This window comes from Cyprinus carpio, chromosome B4 (assembly GCF_018340385.1).
Source record: "Cyprinus carpio isolate SPL01 chromosome B4, ASM1834038v1, whole genome shotgun sequence".
NCBI classification, from domain to species: Eukaryota; Metazoa; Chordata; class Actinopteri; order Cypriniformes; family Cyprinidae; genus Cyprinus; species Cyprinus carpio.
Window position 1 is genome coordinate 10,182,667 of NC_056600.1, and position 21,826 is coordinate 10,204,492.

At 36.1% G+C, this 21,826-nt stretch overlaps 1 protein-coding gene across 1 annotated transcript in view; it reads right to left on the reverse strand.

Annotated features, from left to right (window-relative positions):
* Nucleotides 1–21,826, reverse strand: part of LOC109056884 (Rho guanine nucleotide exchange factor (GEF) 39) — a 135,504-nt gene that overhangs the window by 53,389 nt on the left and 60,289 nt on the right. The gene's annotated exons all lie outside the window — the stretch shown is intronic.

Genomic DNA, 21,826 nt, shown 5'->3' on the forward strand with positions numbered 1-21,826 from the left:
ATGCAAAAATAAAAGATTAATATAAATATTAAAAATAAATTTCAAAAGTATTTTAAAAAGGTAATAAAAATACAAAGGCATATGACATTTCTAAAATTTAAACTAAAATGAAAATTTAAAATATAAAATAAAAACTGAATATGAATACAAATTGAAAAATATGAATACAAATTGTAATATAAATAATACTAAAATAGCATTCGGTCAAAAACAATATTTTTGAAATGGTTAATACCTTATTTTTTCAGTAATGTACATTTTTATATGTCTCGTCTTCGTTGTTCAAGATGAAATCAAAGACCTTCAGGTAATGACCCTGATGATATTAACATTGTCTATATGCTATATGTTAAGTCCTAAAAGTCGTCAAAATGTAATAAAATGTGAAAATTATTGATAAAATTTGAGGTTTTTCTCAACCAAAAAAAAAAACAAAAACAGACCAAAATGTGCAACAAATTACTGTCCAATCAAATGCCCCACCTTTGCCCTGCCCCCTAATATCTAACTAGCTCTTTAACAAGTCCCTCACAGAAAAGAAAACATGCAAACACAAGCACTTGTGAAGCCACTTTAATCTCAACACTTCAAAAGTCTGATCTGAATCAACTCCATAATTGACCTTAAAGGCATGCCATTAAAGCATGCATGTTCTCATGATAGATTAAGAGCTAAAAGGAAAATGAAGTCATGGACAAAGCCGAAAACACATCAACAGAGAAACGAAGGAAGTGAACAAGGAAAACAAACTGAAAGAGTGCTGAGGATTTTCAAAAGCAATTTGTTGTAATTGCCTATTGGTTGCCTTGATTAAAGTTCTCAATCGGCCCCCGCAATCCTAGACTCTCCATACTTGTCGCTGTTTCAGCATGTTTGAAAACGGTGAGCTCATTAAAGTAAAATGACTGTTTGGCCCTGGGAAAAAAATAATCACATGGAAACAAATAGACACAAAAAAGTGGAGTGACTCTCCAGTCGAGAAGGACCATTGAAAAAAAGCGTGGCGCTTGCAAAACCCAGCGGTTTTCATGGATAATGATAAACTGTCATGCCTGCAATTACCGCAAGCACAGGAAGGCAGGGTTTTATGCGTGTCAATGAGGTTTGCTCCTAATTGACGATGGGGGACACTAACTCTCTTGAAAGCTGTCATTCAACCATCAAGCATTGCGACAAGAGGCTCACCTATTGAATGTTCGTGTGCGCTTCGCACACGTGCGCTCCAGGTAGCGCGAGGGAATGGCTCGGTGTTGTGTTTGTCATTTGTGAACGTCCATCACTGAAACATTTGTTCTCAGGCTTCCACTTTTGGGAATGGAAATTAGAGCGTAAAAGTTTGCTCTGTGCACGGAGGGCCGGCTGTCACGCTTTCGCTGGAGACGTGTCTAAAGTTAAACTTGTGTGACACTAAATGTCCACGCCGCGTTTTACCTGTGGGACAGAGTGAATGTTTAGAGTTATGCTTGGGTTGTCACTGCATGTGTTTAACCAGTACCCAGACCTCTGGGATCCCATTTAAGTCAAAGCTGCTCCAGCAGTGCAAGTCATAGTGAACAAACAAGAGGCAGCGCATTCTATTTCATTGCAACCTTATTTTTAGCTGCCTTTTATCTCGTTATAATTGGTTTATTCTCTTGAGATGTTTTGTCTTTTATTTCAAAGTGATTAACTGCAAAGAGGGTCTGGTGGGCTCATGTTGCCTGTTTCATTCGAACATATTATTAGCACTCTGCTGTTCCTAATATGTCTGTTTTAATTATTAGGATTCATCCACCTTCAAATGTGACTTGACAATGCAAATACACTCTTGGAAATGTCAAAAAACAACCTATTAGCTACTTCTCAAGACAAACGTTTGAAATGCACTCACAAATTACATAAATCTAGTTTAGCTCATATTTAAAGGGATTTAACATTTTAAGCACTCTTTTTGGCTTTTAATTTGAAATGGAATGTATTTGATGTAAAAAAAAGAGAGAAAAAAGTGACATATAAATGTATTATTAAGCATAATAATAGTGTAAATATACTGTATTAGGCATATAGTGTAAATATATGTGTAAATATATTAGTGCTGTAAAACAAATTAACCACATAAAAAAATATAATATAATATAATATAATAATGCATGAATAAATCCACACTGCTGAATCTCCTTGAAATTTAATTAATCCACACTGCTGAATCTCCTTGAAATTTATTTTTGCTACTCATTTTTACATTAAAAATATATGATTTTCTAGAGTTACTATGAACATACTTAAACTGTTTAAATTGCATGTAGGATATGTACTTTCTGCATATTTAATTTGTGTGCATGCGCCTGCGTCCCCTGCAATCCCCAAAACAATGAATAAAGAAGCGAGCTTTGCTTTTGAATACCAAAGTTAGTTCTGACTTCAAATCTATATCGTGTTTAACGCCGCTCGACTCTTAATTCCTGGTGAGTTTTGCCTGTAGCAGCTCAGCTGTTTACCAGAATCCAGCGACTCTGGATGTTTGTGTTGATTGGCAGTACGGCTCAGCAGGCGAAGTGCGATGAGCGCGTGATGTGTGAGGTCAGCTCAGTTACCGTCAGCGCCCTTGTTTGCCGTATTATCCACCTGCTTAACTTCCTCAATGCACAGCCAGAAACAAGGTGCCTCGTTCGTCTAATGATTCGCCTTCCAGAATCCCCCACAGCTAATTCCCCCAACGGGTGCCGTGCTTTTAAACTCAGCAGAAAGCCTATTTACCCACAAATTAAAGCACAGCATCAGTGTGGCACCAGATCCGGTGCATTCGGGAAAAACAGGGCAATTACTTGGAAAGAGCGCACCTTGGGAATAACACTCATCGCAGGAGAGTGGGTGCGAGGCTCGGAATGAGCAGTCTCAAACTCAGGGCTCGCACTGAATATGCAGGAAAAAACTTTCAGCGTAAAGTAAAAAAGGACGCATATCCAAAAAAGAGCCAAGTCGGAAAGCAGCAAAGAGTTTTTGGGGAGGGGGAAAGCCTTGCTTGTTCATTACATCATGGGCGTGGAGAGTATCTTCTCGGCGCTGCGCTTCTGAGGATGGCCTGATTCCAGTGGGGATTCCTTTGTTGTCTTTGTTTTGGGTGTGGATTGACAGGCTCTTGGGAAAGGACGGAAAAGGGAATACTGCTGGAGAGTATAGGGAAATATCAGCTTCATGAGTTTCATGATTCTTCGTACCCACCCTCAACCTCCCATCCGTGTTAGATGCAAAATATCCTTGCAAGGAAGAAATTCACAAAACTTGCTACCTTCTTGTGGTCCCTTTGGGACAGCCGGCCTTGGGGAGCTCCAAACTCCAAAATGGAGGCGCTGGCAGGGATACCAGCCACTAAGGGAATGGCAAGATGTGCGTGTCGGATTGTAGAAAGTTTTTGATCACTCACAGTAGAAGTCATCAGCAGGGTTCTCCGTATGCTATTTACCACGAATCAGTCTTACGTCTATCATGGTTTGCGCTTCTCGGTCACGGGGGATGTCTTACTTCTCGTTACTAACGCTGAAGTGTAAGTGAAACTCGCTGGCAATAACTTTCGGTAACCGTCTCGTGCCTTCACATCATTAAAACCTACTGAGGCAATCCAAGTAATTCAAAGGGTTTCAGAAAAAAGCTTATTTCTTAGAGCAAACAAATATTTACCAGAAAGATCTCAAATGCTTTAATGTGCAAAAGCTTAAAGGATCGATAACTTGAGAAATGAATTTTCTATCTGCTTTATGCATAGAAATTATTGTATGCAGCCCATTTTCTTATGTAAGATGCCATATTTCCAAGTAAGTCACAATAAATTAATTTATTCAACAAGAAAATAAATATATATCCAACAAGAACTAGACTTTATGCATCAGAAACCAATCATCCAAAAGGGAGTTACATACCAGAATACAGCCAGATTGAATTCATGTTGAAGTTTGAATTTGACGGCAGGTTTTCTTACCAATTCGAATCAATTAAAAATTATACAGAAAAGCAATTTTCTATTTTAACATGCATCAATAAATCATTCACACTAAAACCAAGAACAGCTTTTAAAAAAGTAAATGGGGCAGAAAACAAAAACCATAAAAAAAAAAAATAACTAAAAATAAAATAAACTAATATCCTGTTCAACTTGAAAAAATAACTGAAATAAAGTTGAAGTACTATTTAATTATTATATTTAAAATAAAAATATCTAAGTATATTTGACGCTAATATCCTGTTCAACTTGAACAAAAAGTCTATTATTTGTTGTCTTTTCTTTAATGCGTCCCCAAATTCACAAGAGCATAAACCAGTATGATCATCAATGGCTGTTAACAGTGCATTATATAGTATTTATTTTAAAGAATTGAAAAAACAAACAAAAAACAAAACAACAACTGCAGATCATTTGCAGGATTTTTTCATAAATCTTTCATTAACTAAACTTTCTGCAAATGAAAAGGTAAAAATGAAGAGCGGGTGGCGTTGGGCTTGCATCATTGACCTCCCTGTCTCTTTACACCATGTGCCATTGCCTCAAATTATATATCTGGTAACCCCGCTGCCCCCTGTTCAGATAGCTTTTGACTGTAATAAATTGCCTTCGGAGTTTTCGCCTCATAAATGGCTCCTAAATCGAGATGTGGAGTGGTCTGATGATGTTTTAATTGTAACTTGCAAAATGTATTTGCCGTGACCTACAGACTTTTTGTGGCAGCTTCTATTCAATATGTATGTGTGTTCCGACACCTTGGGGTTTAAAAAAGGTTAATTAACCTCTGGTGGTAGACCTTTCCTTTGCACTTAACTTGGTCTATGTCCTGATAGTACCATTAACCCATGCCCTAGCCTCTTAACCTTCTCTATCATTACCCACATAAAATCCATTAAAACTTCCTATTGATCTTTCCTGTTCAACGAGACGTGTTTTTAGCAGCTGGTTTGCTGGTTTCCTACAAAGCCACTGGCTCACATAACCGCTATAAGTGGAGACATAAACAAAGCTTTCAGAGTTTCTATGCACGTATGTTCACCACACCTAATTTGAAGCCTTAATTGGCTGTGATTAACCTGATTATATGTACTGTATGCTATCCTAATGCATGCACTTTAAACCAGCAATTCTCAAAATTTAACATCCAAACCGGGACAAGCACTTGTACGTGACAATTTGCGGTGAGAGTTTAAAGAGGAAGGCATAAATGCGCTTGTCTCTCTATAAGCTGTGAGTGAGTCAGACCATAATTGATTAAAACATTTTCCGCTGGTGAGGTGTTACTAGTGGTTAATGGAAACAACGCCCCGACTAAGTTTGATGGAGAGACATCGGGCTAAAATGAGAACATTGTCTTTATGAGCAAACATCAAACTGAAGCCCCCTTTGCTCTGCTTGCTCTGTCTGAAACAATAAAGCACAATTAGCGGGGGATTCAGGACTCGCTGTTTGTTTTGTTACTATGGCAGCGGCATTGATTAACACTTCAGCAGTCTCCAAATTAATGATGTAAAAGCTCCTATAAACAGCTACTCAGTGCATCGGTGCATCAATGCCTCTGTGCAGGTGTTACAGTGTGAGTGTTCAGGCTGGGAAACAAGGCATTGTGGGATGGAAGTGTTGCAGGTGGAGGGTGACATCTAACACGCTAATACCTCGAAATGTAGATGTTAATTTGAAAGCCTCTTATGGCCACTTATCTCAAGTCGTACGGACCAAATCTGCGGAAAGGAATTGTGATGCAGTATCGTTTTGTGTCTCGTCAACAGCTCTGTTTTCAGTATTGATCAAGTCTATTTTTTTTCCTTGTCTTTGTTTAATCAACGCCTCGTACAGCAGCGTTAACATTTAGTCGCCCTACACACGTCTTTGTTGTTTAAATACATCAGTTTCCACAGAAAAACAACACACCACCACGCTTGGTCTGAGGATAATTGTGAGAAGTAACCAGTGTTGCAGAAGCTAATTTAAAACTGTAGCTTGCTAAGCTGTTCATAAGTTGTTCGCAAGCTACTTATAATTTGATCTACAGTCTAGCTAATCATGAAGTAGTCAGTGACACTTATACACACACACTAAAATAGAAATTAAAATACTATTTTTTTTACTATTATATATATATATATATATATATATATAAACTAAATTTATAAAATAACTAAAATGAATTACATCATTTGGGATCAGTAAGATTTTTAATACTTTTTAAAGAAATGTCTTTTGCTCATTAAGGCTGCATTTGTTTGATTAAAAAATACAGTAAAAACAGTAATATTGTGAAATATTATTACAATTTAAATTACTGTTTTTCTATTTTAATATACTTTAAATTATCATTTATACACGTGGTAGCAAAGCTGAATTTTCATCAGCTATTAGGCCTACAGTCTTAAGTGTCACATGATCCTTCAGAAATCATTCTAACATGCTGATTTATTATAAATGTTGGAAAAAGATGTGCTGCTTAATATTGTGTAGAACCTGTGACTTTTTTCAGTATTTATTCAAAATAGAATTATTTTGTAACAATATACAGTACACTGTTCAAAAGTGTTTTTTTTTTTCAAAATGTTTTTTTTTCTTTTATTAAAAAAATAATACTTTTATTCAGCAAGGATATGTTAAACTGAGAAAAACTGTAAAGGATCGTTACATTGGATTGCACTGTTACAAAGGATTTATATTTAGATAGATAGATAGATAGATAGATAGATAGATAGATAGATAGATAGATAGATAGATAGATAGATAGATAGATAGATAGATAGATAGATAGATCACCAAAACTGCTATCATGCTAATAGCATCACACATTTTAGTTTAGTAACTGCACAGCCATGTAAACAACACAGGACAATTTGTTCAATTCAAAGCAGTTCAAAATCTGAGCAAATAAAAAGACAGAACCATACTGCTAGTTATGGCCAGTTCAATGCAAAGAGCACTACAGCACACCTCCACAAACGCACTTGTAATCACCATTGATGTGGGCTTAACGCAGCACTCCGTGGGTAGCATGGCCGAGAGACACATTAACTCCCATTAGCTACTGCTTCTCGCCAGGAGTAAGGCAGCTGATCAAAGGTGGAACACTGGGGAATCAGAAAATGTGGGCTTTGTTCAGATATCTTAAAAGTAGCAGGGATTTAATTATGCCATGGATTAGCAATAGTGCAGGAAAGAATAGACTTGCTGCTAGCCAAAGGTCTGAGATGAACTTGAAGACAGAGATCTCACAGACTATAAACTAATGAGATCAGAGGTAAGGATTCACGCAAAACGTATATTTGTCTTTAATGACGCAGCTGGAAAGGTGTTTAAAAAGTTTATGGGGAGAATTAATAGCAGCTAATGGCAGCTAATAGCACATTTTATTTGTAGGTGCTCTCTGCTTTGTTTTCGTAACCGATATAGCAAAGGTCTTCTTTATCATTTTATCTTCACTTACTGCTACAACAATCAATAAAAAAAATGTAAACAAATATTTAAAAAAAAAAAAACATTGTGACATTTACAGCTTTCTGTGGCCGCTATATGCTAATGCTAACAGTTTTCTTAATGAGGCACAAAAAGTAAACATTAGGGTTTAGAATATAGATAGATAGATAGATAGATAGATAGATAGATAAAGTTTTGTTTTAGCAAATGGTTTAGCAAAAGTCTTATCATTTGGTCTTCACTTACTGATATCATAATCAACAGAAAATGTAAACAAATCTTTTTTAAGCAAACATCGCCAACTTTACATCATAAATTCAGTGGGCGCTAACTGCTAATGCTAACAGATTTTCTAATAGATGCAAAACGTGAAAATTAGAGCACAGAATATAGGTTGATACACACAAAATACATATTTGTCTGTTATGATGCAGTTGGGAAGATGTTTTAAAAGGCTATGGGTAGAATTCACTTGTGGCAGCTAATAGCTAAGTTTATTTACATGTGCTGTCTGCATTGTTTTTGCAACCGATTTTGCAAAACTCTTTATTATTTCGTCTGTACTTACTATTACCATAATCAACAGAAATTGTGTACAAATCTTTAAGCAAAAATTGCAAATTTGTGACCTTTACAGTGTACTTTCTGTTGGCACTTACTGCTAATGCTAACAGTTTTCCTTAAAGGTGCAAAAAAAAGTGACAAAGACTTGATTATTTCAGCGACTGGTTAGTGGCCATTCCCACAGAATGTGTTTTAGCATTCCACTGCGGTGCTTTTCCACGTTTTTTTTCTACGTAAACGTGTAGTAGATGGACATGTTTGACCGCTGCGCTTGTGTTTTTTTGCAATTCTAAATTTAATTCAGCACTCAGATAAAAAAAAATAAAAAAAACTTTTTAAACACAAAAATGCCCTCTGTGTGAATGGCCTCAACCAATTTTGGTGGTTTGTGAAAAAGACGCTGTTTTTAATGCTGGAATATCAATAGTACGCAAAATTGGCACAAATGATTAGTGAATTAGCACCCTGTGTTTAAACAGACCTTATTGTTTATTTGTATTGTTCCAGCTTTTCGGCTTAGGATCAGCCCTGGGCACCCCATCTTCAGATTTAAGCCTTAGCGTGAGGCAATGACAGCCTCCTTTTCCTGCTCATTTAGCCCGCTAAATTCAAGGCACATACCGGCTGTAACAAAGTGACAGGTGGGACGCACGGCAAGACAGCAAGTTCGCAAAGGTTGGCTCTCATTAGGTTTCCAAAGCCCCACCGACAGGCCCGCGCAGCTGCCTCCTGATGCACGTTCATCTGCACCTGCATCTGTTAACTGCAACGAGACAGCGAGCTGGAGCAGACAAGGAGGACTCGGGAGGTGGGGGGCGGGTTAAAGGAAGTGGGGAAAACCATTTTTGAATCCCTTAGTCCACAGCGGGTGAACTTCCTGCCCTCAGCATCTTCCCGGCCTAACTCCTGTCATGCATACCCTGACACGCCGCACACTCCAGACTACGCGCTTTACGATCCCTAATCCCAATTAATGTCCAGGAGATGTAATGGAGAGAATCAAAAGAGAAGCTGTCCCAGAGATGGGGCATGATGGGAAAGGGGGAGTGTGGTGGAGAATGGGTGGGGGGCTGAACCAATTATTTTGAAGGGTATTAAGTCATCAGATTTACTTTTATCTTGATTGCATTGTGGAAGTCGTGCATAATTAATGGAGGGAGCTTATTAGGAAAAGATGATTAGGCAAATTACACAGGTGTCGGATGCATTTTTCATGATGAATTTTGCTGGGACAATCCTGTATTTCCATCTGTTCTGCTCCTATCAGAATGTCACTGCAGGGGAAATTAACGCGACGGCATCAATACCAAATAAATGAGGAGCTGACGGAACACAAAACAAAAGTAAATAAGTCTTTAGAGGTTGATGCTGAGCTACGTCCTTTTTCACTAAGTAACTCGATTTTTAGCAGTAGAAAGACTTCATCAATAAAATGGCTTTCTAATGGCCATTTCAGCCTCCTGTTTTATGACTGCATGGTGCATGACCCAACATGTGATACAAGTTCTTCTATCGATAGGCTGAGGTCATTTATGCTTTAAGGTTAACACACTTTTGACGCTTATAATGAAGACTTTCTTCCACTTAGCTCACTAAAAGGAATGAACATAAGGAAGGAGCTCAATATTATGACCCTTTTACTTCCTTTAGACATTAAATTGGGTTTATGGGTCATTCAGCAATCCTTCTTTTGTAATAGTACTTCAAACGTAATTCAACACAAAAGCTGTGGACATGCATGACGGTAAATGTGAAATGGTGCTCAACCCATTTTACTTTAACCTAAATGGATTTTCAACCAGGGGAAAAAAAAATGTAGTGAGGAATTTGATTTTATCTACCAACTCAATGAAGGCAAATTAAATTATGAAAGTTTTTTCTAAGGCACGGAGTTATTACATTTTAACAAAATACTACTAAGCCATTTTAGTATGTACATTTAGTATTACTTGCTTTCCCACAACATCTAGTGTTTTCTTCTGCCATTACAGTCATGTATATATACATATACAATCTGATGCATATTGTATTTATTTAAAACAACAAAAATAAAATTTATATGACCAAAATTCTGGAATCGTCAGCAAGCGGTGATTGTAAAGTATACAAAAGTGCAGATAATGTTTAGATGATTCAGAATGAATGGGACACCACATTTTATTCAAAATCCATTGGATATTGACTAGATATCTTAGAGAGACAGTTAACAAACCACAGATTATCGATTTTTTGGGAATTTTACAAAATTTCTGGAATTGGGCTTGCAAGATTGCCCCAAGAAAGAGGCAAGAATGAACCTGCCATCCTTCCTTACTCTTATTCTTTCCGACATCAAAGCACTTGAACTTGACAAATTTGTAATAACTTCGGAAATGAAATTTAAGAAATCAAATAAAGCAAACAAAAGAAGCATAATATTCAATTAAAAAAAAAAAAAAAAAAAAAAAAAAAAAAACAGTGCGGTGAAGTAAATTTGACCCAGAAATACCCTTAAAGAAAGTAACAAAACTGAATTTTGCTTTCATATCAATTCCTATCCCACCTATGATCAACTGAAAGTTTAAAACGGAATTTGAACAAACTCAAGTCTTTTTGCCTATATAATTTTCCACCCAAGGTTCATTGTTTCAAAGGGAAACTAGCCTGAAATATATTTGCATACCAACTAAGGCGTCTCTTATTGGCGTCTTACAAAACCTTGTCTTTTAGGTAACCCCTCACAAAGATCTATCCATACTGTCGTTCCCATATCTCCCCCACAATCTTACAACGGCTTCTTTCATTACATGAATCTTCTTCCATGTGTAGTGGGGTTCCCTAAGGAGCACTTCAAGGACCCCTCCTGATCATTAGACGCAGTGCGGTTCCTATTCTCACCTCTTGCACCTGTGCCACTAGTGACTCCTCATCAGGAATTCTTCCTCCTCTTGTTCTCCTCCTTCTGCAGGCCAGTCATTAAAGCCCTGTGTTCTCTTTTCTCTCACACTCCTCTGGTTAGTCTGCTATTCCTTTGTTTTGTCTGGGTGGCGTGCAATTGTTGTAAATCAGCCAAATCGCAGACATTCTTGTTTGGTCTGCTTAGGCATTTATTTGAGCTTCCCAAGCAAACATTCTCACCCGATGTGACTAATATGTAGGTGTGAGGCTTCAACCATCTGCCTCAGTGTGTGTTTAAAGGAAGGTGATAGAGTTTGTCTACACTATTTAGAGCAGAAGGTGCCTCTGCGTGACTTTTTAAGCACTATTTGGGTGGGATTAGTTTTCAAAACAACATTTTAGTTTCAGTTATTAACATAGGACGTCCAATTCGGATGGTTTTGGGTGACCTAACCAGTGCTGGGGGTAACAAATTACAAGTAACGCGAGTAACGTAATCAGATTTATTTTTTAACTAGTAACTAGTAAAGTAAATCATTACAATTTGGAGACTATATAAAATAAATAATATATAATAAAAATAATAATACTTATAATATATAATACTATCAAGTATAAAAATATAAACTACATAAAATAAAAATAATAGAAAATAAATATACTGTATTATAGACCTTTTTCACATTTCTGGTTTCTCAGCAGCGGAAGTCGTCATAGTTGGGAAAACTTCGAGAGCAGTGAATTGAAAAGTACCACAAATATATTTTTTTGCATTCCCATTTGCTCAGATAGCAAAAGAAAAACCATGTTAAGAGAGACTGATAACTGCAGTCATACAAGAGAACAATGTCAAATTTAATGTCCCTCCCATAGATGATGCATTAGAAACACCCTCGCATTAGTGTTTACTAGTTTTTTTGTAATTTGATGCAAAGGTGATATAAATGTACATACATTAAAATAAATCAAAATATAAAAAAACTTTTGAGGATTTATGATGCTAATGACTGTTGAAATGCATCATTACAGTTTTGTGAAAAGGGTCCATTTATAAAATATAAACTATATAATATAATGGTCAAGAATCAAGATGAATATTATACCTTGAACTGCTACAAGTGTATTCTGAATATAGAGATGGGACTTTCCTTGCAACTTTAATTCTCTTTATCCATTGGATTGGATGCCAGCAGTACTTGCACCAACTTTAATTTTACAAAGAAAGTTGGCAAAAAGGTCAAAATAAATAAACCAGAATTTAGCGTTAGTTATTCAACTGGAAGATCAACTAAGTTAGGAGAAGGGTTGTAAAAAAAATATAATATACCACAATCACATACATTCCTTCCCGAACAGGATTAGATTTCTCAGAGGACCCCTGAGTTAGCCAAAAACAGGACATTTTCTTCATAATTTTGTTGTGTGAGAAAACATGCTCAATTTGGATGGGATTGAAATCACAAATAAAATCACAACTACACAAATTTGTTCCCTCCGGGAAAGGCCTTAAACACCCTAGAGGTGCTGTTCCATTGGAGATGGGCGTGAGAAAATGAGTGTGAAGGGTTTGATGGATGAATGGACAGACATGAGACTGTAGAGGAGAAATTGGATGTGGCTCCTGTCTCTTGGCACTAACTGAAGGTGGCGCAGAGCTCCGTAAACACCCGGGTGCTGTTTCAGCTGCCTTTTTTTTTTTTTTTTTTTTTTTTTGCAAAGCATGAAATTAAAGCTATTTATAACCTGAGTGATAATTACATTATATTTATTCCATCATGATTAGATTCCTGCTTTTTATGATACAATGTCACAGTTTTAATTAAAACGTCTCTCAGGCAGCTCGGCTGGCCAACTGGACTGTTTGTTCATTTGCTCTAGTTTTCGAGGGGGTCTTTCTCGACTTTGCATGCTGTCAGTGTCAGGCACGCTTAAAACTGCAGATTGACTTGACCTAGAACACACAAACTTAAAACATAATGTTAATTTGGGTGATTTGTCGTCAATGTGTACATACTTTATTTGAAATTAATGGCATGAGGCTGTATTGAATAGACCTTGACCATCTGTCAAGCTTTCATTTGCCAATTTAATAGCTAATTGTACTGAAAATCACATTTAATTTCAAAGAACTGGCATGGGTCCTCTTAGATTTTTTTCAGCAAATTGGATTTAGAATGCAATTTCCTATAAATATATATACCGTTTCCACAAAATATATATATATATATATATATATAATAGGAATTTAAAAAATAATAATTTCAAAAGGATTTGGCTATTTTAAATATTGTATAAGGGTTTTTCAATAGGGGATTTAAAACCGAATCCCCTTACACTCTTAACGAAGAAAACAGTACTACAAGACTTTTTAAAAATAAATTCTCTTTGGTCATGTTTTATTTCGTATAGGACACCAAGTGACCCAGAACTGCCACTGGTGTTTGACGGCCCATTTTTAATCTTGAAGGACTTATGTTAGAATTATGAAACAAACTCCTGAGGTAGTTTAGAAAAGTTTTGAGTTAATGTTAGCAGTGATATTTGTGAAAAGAAAAAAAAGAATACGAGAATACCCTGTAGGTATTGTGCACTGAGACCTAACTTAGGGCGAAGAAAGAAGTAGGCAATACTCTGTAAATTTTTAATGGATGATATATACTCAATAATAAATAGCTGATAAATAAAATATGCTTACTTGTCTTGATTAAGGTGAGTGTATTCCCTTCCCCTGATGCCAACATGTCTTTGATTCTCATATCTGTGGTTGTGCAGTCCTCCTTCCTTTCTGTATTCAACATTTCCACTTTGTGTTGCACACTTGAAAAGAGAACGGCTCTTGGCTGGAGGGTTGTTGTACAGAAATGAACCGTAGAAACGTTTCGCCGAAGGCATTGGCTCGGGGTATTGTTGAAGCTGAGGCCACCCCGGATATTCATTCATGTTTTATGGCGAAGAGGCTACCGCTTTAAACGTGTCCCACTTGAGTGAGTTTCGGCGATACGGCACCAGGTGATGGAGTGGAGCGGTAATTAATACCTTGTGGATATTCCACATATCTGAAGATCGATCAAATCATGCAAAACACCACTAATTACAAGGCCCACCCAATGGATGCTGACCGCAGATGTCTCGGTAAGAGTGAGAAGCAACATGATTTAGGTTATGATTACACTGGATGCCCTGAAACATTATGTACTGGGATGTTTCTTTTTTTTTGGATTGACATGACATAGAAAAATATTAAAAGAATAAACACACCACTTTTTGGTAAACTACTCTTTTAGGAGCTGGCCAAAATTCAACTTGTCTGACCTGCTTGACGATTCATCAAGTTTATGATTTAATATCCCCTTGAACTATCCTTTGGCATGTAGTTTTGTAGCCCGACACAGTTCCCAGTTCAATGAGGTGATAGATATTCAAGTCAGAGAACTGCTCTTTAAACCCTGGGAGATAGAACTAAAGGATACAGGGGAGTAAACAGAATATATGGCCTTTAAGGTGATGTTTGGGTGCGGTGGGCTGCGCTTCTCAGTCCAGGGACACTAAAGGTTGCACACCTTTCTCTCGACAAAGACCCGAACAGTTTTGACAGTCCCTCATCAAACACCCTTCCTGGTGGCCAAGCAAAAAGACTACTAAAGGTTTTGGCAAAAAGTAAATCTGACCTTTTCTCAGCACTGAATGTATAGGAGAGGTTCGCTGGGAGCGCAGGCCTGAATCACAGCTGGTTTCCTCCACCTACAGTGAACTTAAAGTAAAGCCCAGATGACAGTTCCTGTTGAAAGACTGTTAGATGGTTAATTGCTCAGAACAACAGCCTGACCTTCTCAGTAGTTCCTGCACAGAATGTTTATGACACAATGGCTATCATTTATAGATCTTAGAATAGGCGGAGTTGCCTTTTTTACTTTCAGCTGTATGGGCAATTAACTATCAAGTCAGATATATTTTTGTCCCCAACCAGGGTTATTGGGTAAGTATCTGTATGCTACTTCCGTGCATTAAATCTGTGTAATTTTCCTGTATATGTCCAGGGTTTAAAATATACTACTTTCTAAAGTCAGATTTTGCTTGCATTTGACGTTTGGTGCTAATTTTGGACGCTGCATCTATATACAATCAAAGATTTGTTTTAACTCAAACTAACAAAGAAACTAACTAACTAACTAAATACATTTATGTCTACTCATAAAGAGCTGAAATGAAAAAAATACAGATAGTACAGATAGTAATAAATAAAGGAAAAAGGTAATACTAAAATAAATCAAATGTAAAGAAAAAAATTATTGTATTTTGTTTTATCAAGTCATTTATTGATTTATTTATTTTTCTATAATATATTTATTTATTTTAAAAAAAATTTCCTTGCAGATTTGGGCCTCCATACATGACTCTATTAAGTGACTGCCACATTTTCTGTGGCAATTCCTAAATTAGGAAAAAATATCAGATTTTTGAATTATTGCTCAATTAAGCCACCAAATTGAATTATAATGATATGATATTAAAATAAATATAAAATTTTATATTAACATATAGTAATTTGTTTCTTTAAACCAACAAATTAATTAAATAATTTCAATTTAAATAAATACAATTTTCTGTCTACACATAAATAATAAAATAAATAGAATTAAATATAAATATAGAAAATAATAAATAAAGGAAAAAATTAATACAAAAATTAAGTTAAATGGAATTAATATTTTATTTAATTTTATTTTATTTTCCATGGTGTTTCATATATGAAAAAAATAATAATCAGATTTGTGAAATATTACTCGCATTAAGCCACCAGATCAATTCATAATAATATCATATTTAAAAGTAATATAAAAATATATATTAATAATAAGACATAACAAAATTGCATAAATGTCATTGACAGGTACGTGAAAGAGTCATTTGGACCCAACGTATTCTGCTTCAAATACACTGTCTGCCACTAAACTCCAGTGTCTCCATGATCTCAATGGCCAGATAGCAACTTAACCTAATGTTATTAAAATTATCTTTAAAGGAATTTAAAATACTCCTATTTTAATGGTCTTCTCTTCACAAGTATGCTTTCATTATGATGGTGAAAATAACATATCATCAATAAACAAAGACCTTTTCACTACATGGGCTTACTCAAGGGACTGCATTAAAAACACTCTAGTTAATGAACACCTTTTCAGAAGTTGCATGTTGGAATGTCTCATTATGCCGCACTTAAACTGACTGACCTTTCATTTTTGGAGGACACATACCTCTTAGTAAGCCAATCCCGGTTGGCTCACTGAAGTTGAAGTGATCCCATATGTAGCACTGTTTTCAACTGATGTGTCCAGTTATTAACACCACCTTGTAATTAGTAATAGTTGCAGTTTCTGTATAAAATTTAATGCAATTATTTATATCTTTAACAGAGCGTATTTTTGAATTTTTGTTTAATCACAACCTACAGTAGGACTGCATAATTAATGGAAACAATCACAATTACGCAAATGAACTAATCATGAAAGGTGTATATTGCAGCATTCCATCTAAATACGATGTATCAAAGGTTTCTATTTACAACAGGATTTTGCAGCATTGAACTTTGTAGCCAATCACAGATGTTTCTGTTGAGCACATGAATGGAATGGCCAATCAGAGGCATTTACTTCACCAGAGCAGAAGAAATTTACTCAATGCCACTCAAAACACCAAAGACTTCAACAAATATCTACGCACCAAACTCTCATTATGACTAACAAACTCCTAGAAACAATGTAAATAAGCTATATAACAAGAATTTTCACTGAAGTGCAGAACTACAACAAAACACAACAGCAGTGCTATTCTTATACATACATACATACAGAGCTGGGAAGTAACTGATTGCATGTAATCTAGATGACGCAATCAGATTCCAAAAATGAAGTGCATGTAATTAGTTTAAATTACATTTTAAAATACTCATAATCAGACTACAGTTACTTTTAACTGATTACTAGATTGCATATTATTCAAACAATAGCAATTATTTATAATTTAATGATTCTCCCTAATTCCTCTTTTTCAACTTTTCAGTATTCCTTTCTAAAATAGCCTACCACTTATTTACATTTAGAAAGTCTTTTAGTTTTGTGGACATTCACACAAAGAATTTTCAATTTTAAAATGCAAAAATTCATGTAAAATTCAAATTCATGATTTTAAAATAAATATTTGAATGATTAAGTATCACATTTGCATGTTCACTGTTCTCTGTGGGTCACATGACATGCAGGTAGACAAATAAAATATTGTAATTTTTAGTAAGTGTTTTACTTTGATCGATTTTATTCTAAAATGACTTGTTTTTATGATTTAATTATTAACTTTCATTAAACTCACAAAGCCCCTGCAGTCCCTTTACAAACCTCGGTTTGGGAAACCTTGACATAACGTAATATTTAATGCACTTGATGTTGTTAATTACAATGAATGGAATATATTTTCTTACTCTTTGTATTTTTTATATCAATATGGTATGAGATTATCCTATTCAAATAAATGTAATAAACGACTTGGGTCAAAAGTGATCTAAAAGCATTCAAAAAGTATTCTGATTACATTATATACAGTATGTACGTACACACACACACACACACAAATGCAATTTTCAGTTAACTGTTAAAAAGTTATATTAATACAGTGCATATTAACTGCTTAGATACCTTTTGTTATAAACATATCTGACACAAAAACACCAACTTATACCTTAAAAAATGTCTTTTGTGTGGACAATAAGCAACTGTGTGATTATTCATAATGTTAAAGCATTGTAATTTCACAGTATAATAGAAGCCATTAGCTACTCGGCTACTGTAAAACAGACACATAAAAAGTCTGGCTCCCTCGTCTAGGTTACCTTGCAGGTGGCCTGTGGTGCTGTTTTCTCTGTTTCTAGCTGGTAAGTGTTTGAAGGTACATTTGAGGATGGGGGAGGGGGGGTGGGGGGGTTACATACAATCACAAGTCCTTAATAGCTCAATCTGAGGCCAAGCAGCAATTCTATTTTTAAAGGCAGTCGCGGCGCTTTCATTAATGAGCACGCGGCCACCTCTCGCCACGGCAGTCGTCTCCATTGTGAAGTCTGCCACTCCGCTTTCATTAAGCTCCCACACTCTGACGGAGACAATAGAGCAATTCCAAACCGCGCTCAAGGTAATCTTTATGGAAGGGCGGAAAACAATGGGGCGCCGAGGGGGAGTTCACATGGTAATAAGTGGACAAACCCAGAAGCGATTAACTCTGTTGTAATCCCATTGAGTTCAATCAAAGGAAGCAAGCGGGGACTTTTTCAGAAATCAAGCGAACAGTGTCGAGCCAAAGGAAATGGCTGACTTTGAGTGCGGCACCTGTAGAAATCCTAGATATATGCCACTTTGGTTTCTTAGTTTTGATGGTTGGTGGAAGTTTGTAAAACTCTAGCTGGTTTGAACTTTCCCAAGTTGGACTGTAAGGAAATGATTCGCCATATGCTTGAACGTGAATGCAATATTGAGCTTCGATTGCTTGGGTAACAGTAGTGGACCTAGTTATTGAATTGATACACTTGTACAATAGTATATCGTTTCGTTTTCTCCACAGGAAATTCAAATCCAGTAATAGATTTGGTGTTTACTGAAATCATGCGCTGTGCTTGTGATATTTGAATATGTGACCAGTCTCTCTGTCACATAAAACATTCCCATAAGAGGAAAGATCAATTCCTCATCATCACAATAGCAATTCATAGGGACCCCGAGCTATTGATTTGTGGGAGTGTCTGCAGACCATTGGAGACCATTGGAGACATGGACTTAATGAGAAATCATGGAGCACTGCAACATTTGTTTTGTTTTTGACACAACGGAAAGTATGACCCTCGGATCAATGAGGGACAAAGAAGATTGACTGAGAAATCTGATTTTTATCATAACTTACACAGCACTTTTCCAGTTTACCGTAACTGATACAAGCTAAATATCGCAATCTTTATGTACTTAATATCTGACAGCCTTAACTTGTCCTCCTCTATTTATTTTCCCACACAAGATGAATTTTGTAAAATAAATGAGCCCCTCTACTTTAATACTTTTGACGTTAATATGTTGGTTGTCGCTTGCCTAAGGTGGTAAATGCTACTGACAACAAATCTGTCACATCATTGGAAGAGAATCAGAATTGGTTCTCTTGTGAACTAAACTAATATTCAAAGCAATTTATGAAGTCCAACAACTTTAGGTTTGAGGCGAATACATTTGAAAGGGACACATTTAATAGAAGAAAGTGCGATTAAAAAGATGTTTCTCTCAAAAATGAAAATTCTGGCATCGTTTAATCACCCTCATGTCTTTGCAAAAATGCATGATTTTCACTCAATGGGAAACAAAACTTTCAAACTCAAAAAATAACAAAAGCTACACCGAATACGGCAACGAAACCCTCAAATGTCATGATGGTTGATCACATTATGTGCAAGAACCAATTAAGTTTGGAATCAGCTGACATTTGAGGTTTATATTAGCATATTTATGCAACTTTTTTGAAAAAGTGTGGGGTCCCTTGACTTTCATAAGGACAGAATTTCTTCAAAATATCTGTCATGTTTAGCAAAAGAAAACAAAACAATTTGAGTTTGGAATGACATCGAGGTGAAAAAATTATCACAGAATTTGAATATTTGGGTGAACAACTCATTTAAATCATTGTCATTAAAAATGGCCACTTTCAGTAGTCCAGAGACAACAGCGTTAATAATAATAATAATAATAATATGGAATATAATAATACTTACAGTCAATGCCTTGATAATTTTCAAATAAATAATAATAATTATTTTTATTATTTTTATTATTTAAAATACCAAGAGGTAAACTGAGATATTGCAAGTGGTGGCGAAGCTGTTTGAAACTTTTTGTGAATGTACCATATAGCTACATACTGTGACAGACAAGCTAATAAATAAACAAAATGATAAAATAATAATCTATAGTAAAATATAATACATAATAAAAATATAATATATTAAAATTACAATGCTATATAATCTCATGTGTAAGGATTTAATGTAATTTTTATTTAATTTTGGGGGGGTGAGCAATCCATTTAAATCAATGGCATTAAAAAATGGCCACTTTCATTTGTCCAGAGACGATGGTGTTAAATAAGAGGACACTGTGTACCACAAGGTTATGAAACCAGGAGGAGGCAGGGACCGAGGTAAGATAGTATTGATAGTATGGGAAATACGATCCCCCACCAGTCTGTCCTAGCATTTGGAGAGACAGACAGCAAAAGAGAGACTGAGACAGGTACTGATCAAGAGTCTCCTTGCCGCTTTCTATCCCTCTGCTCTGCTCTGTTCTAATCAGCATACAAGCGACAGGCGTCCTGTGTTACAGCGGCTTGGCTGCCATTCCAGTGGCTATTGATGAGACTTCGGAGCAGGGGGGCGGCCCAGCCCAACACTTTCTCATCTAGTGCTGGAGTCAGGCCGTCTGTCCGCCGCCCATCCAAAATGAGACACCCTGAATTTAATCTGAAACGGAGAGGGGGTGGCAGGCAGGAGTTGGTGTATCATATCAACTCCTCTGATAGTGCCTCTCCTGCTTTCAGTGAGGGATTGGAAAGTGGCACCACTTTTTAAGCCAGACTGATCAATGGCGCTTATGTATTGGGTCGAGCAGCATAGAGCAGATGTATGGTTCCACTTGTCTGCTCGCAATTAAAGGGGGAAATAGATTGCCAAAGCATCGCACGGTAAGACGAACCCGTATGGGTGTCTGGTCCCACCGGAGCCATTTGTTTTTGAAGTTTGAGTGTGAAAAGGCAGTCTTTCCCTCTGAGGTGAATGTGAAGACATGTACTCGCACTATTAACATCATTAATTCAGCTTTGGATTCAAAACTCTGATTTAATACTTTGTTTTTAGAGGCAATCAAAGAAATGTCACCCGGATTTTTTCTAGATAGTGGTTACCTTGTTACAGCAATGCACACCCAAGTGCTATGTGAAAAAAAGTATGCAGTTTTATTTTTCCATGTGTTATTTGTCATTCCTGACTGATATAGAAATCTTTGTTCATCTCTAATAACTCTAAATGCTTCTAATTGGCCAGTGTCCTACAGAGTTAAGCTCCAAACTGAAATCAAACACACCTGAATGAGCAAGGACTCTTCAGGATTACTTGGAAATTATAGGCAGGTGTGTTTGATTCGGGTTAGAGCTAAACTCTGCATGACACTGGCCTTTCAGGGGCAGAACTGAATAGCCATTTCACAATGTAAGATGGGAATGGATAAAGTGCTGAGCATTACACTCTTGCTGCTAAAAGATGTTAACAAAACCTGAGGTGAATGAATGAATGAAGGTGAAACATTATTCTGTTTGCTCTTAAAGTATTTTAGCATATAAATGCTCATTAGCCTGAGACAAGTTTGTACAACTCACTTATTATATTATTAATTAATATATTAATAAAAATAATTTACTTTTTACACTGTTGCTGCACAATAGTCAAAGGCAATATTAAAACACTGAATGTAAAAAATAATAATATAGATATATCAACATGAAGAGGTTTCAGATCACTATAAATTTACCCATATAGCGCTTTTCACAAAAGAATTTTGCTAAATTAGTTCAATCACTGGACTGGAGCATGTATGGATGGATTGAACTGGCAAGCAAACAGCCATTAATTGGCCAAAATGCCTTTCAAGACCAGTTTAACCCCTGGGGAACACTGTTTTGACTTGCTGATACTATTATCATCCTATTTACTCAAAGGTGTTACTTTGGTTTAAAGTTCAAGAACCACTAAATGGTTAACATTTCACAAAAGAACAAACTCCTTTCTGTTACTAGACCTGTATAGCTGGATTACTGTTCTATTAATGAGCCGCAAATACCAGTGTTTGTTTTGACGTGACGGTATTCAGGTCACTTCGAGTTGACGGCCATCCCATTTAC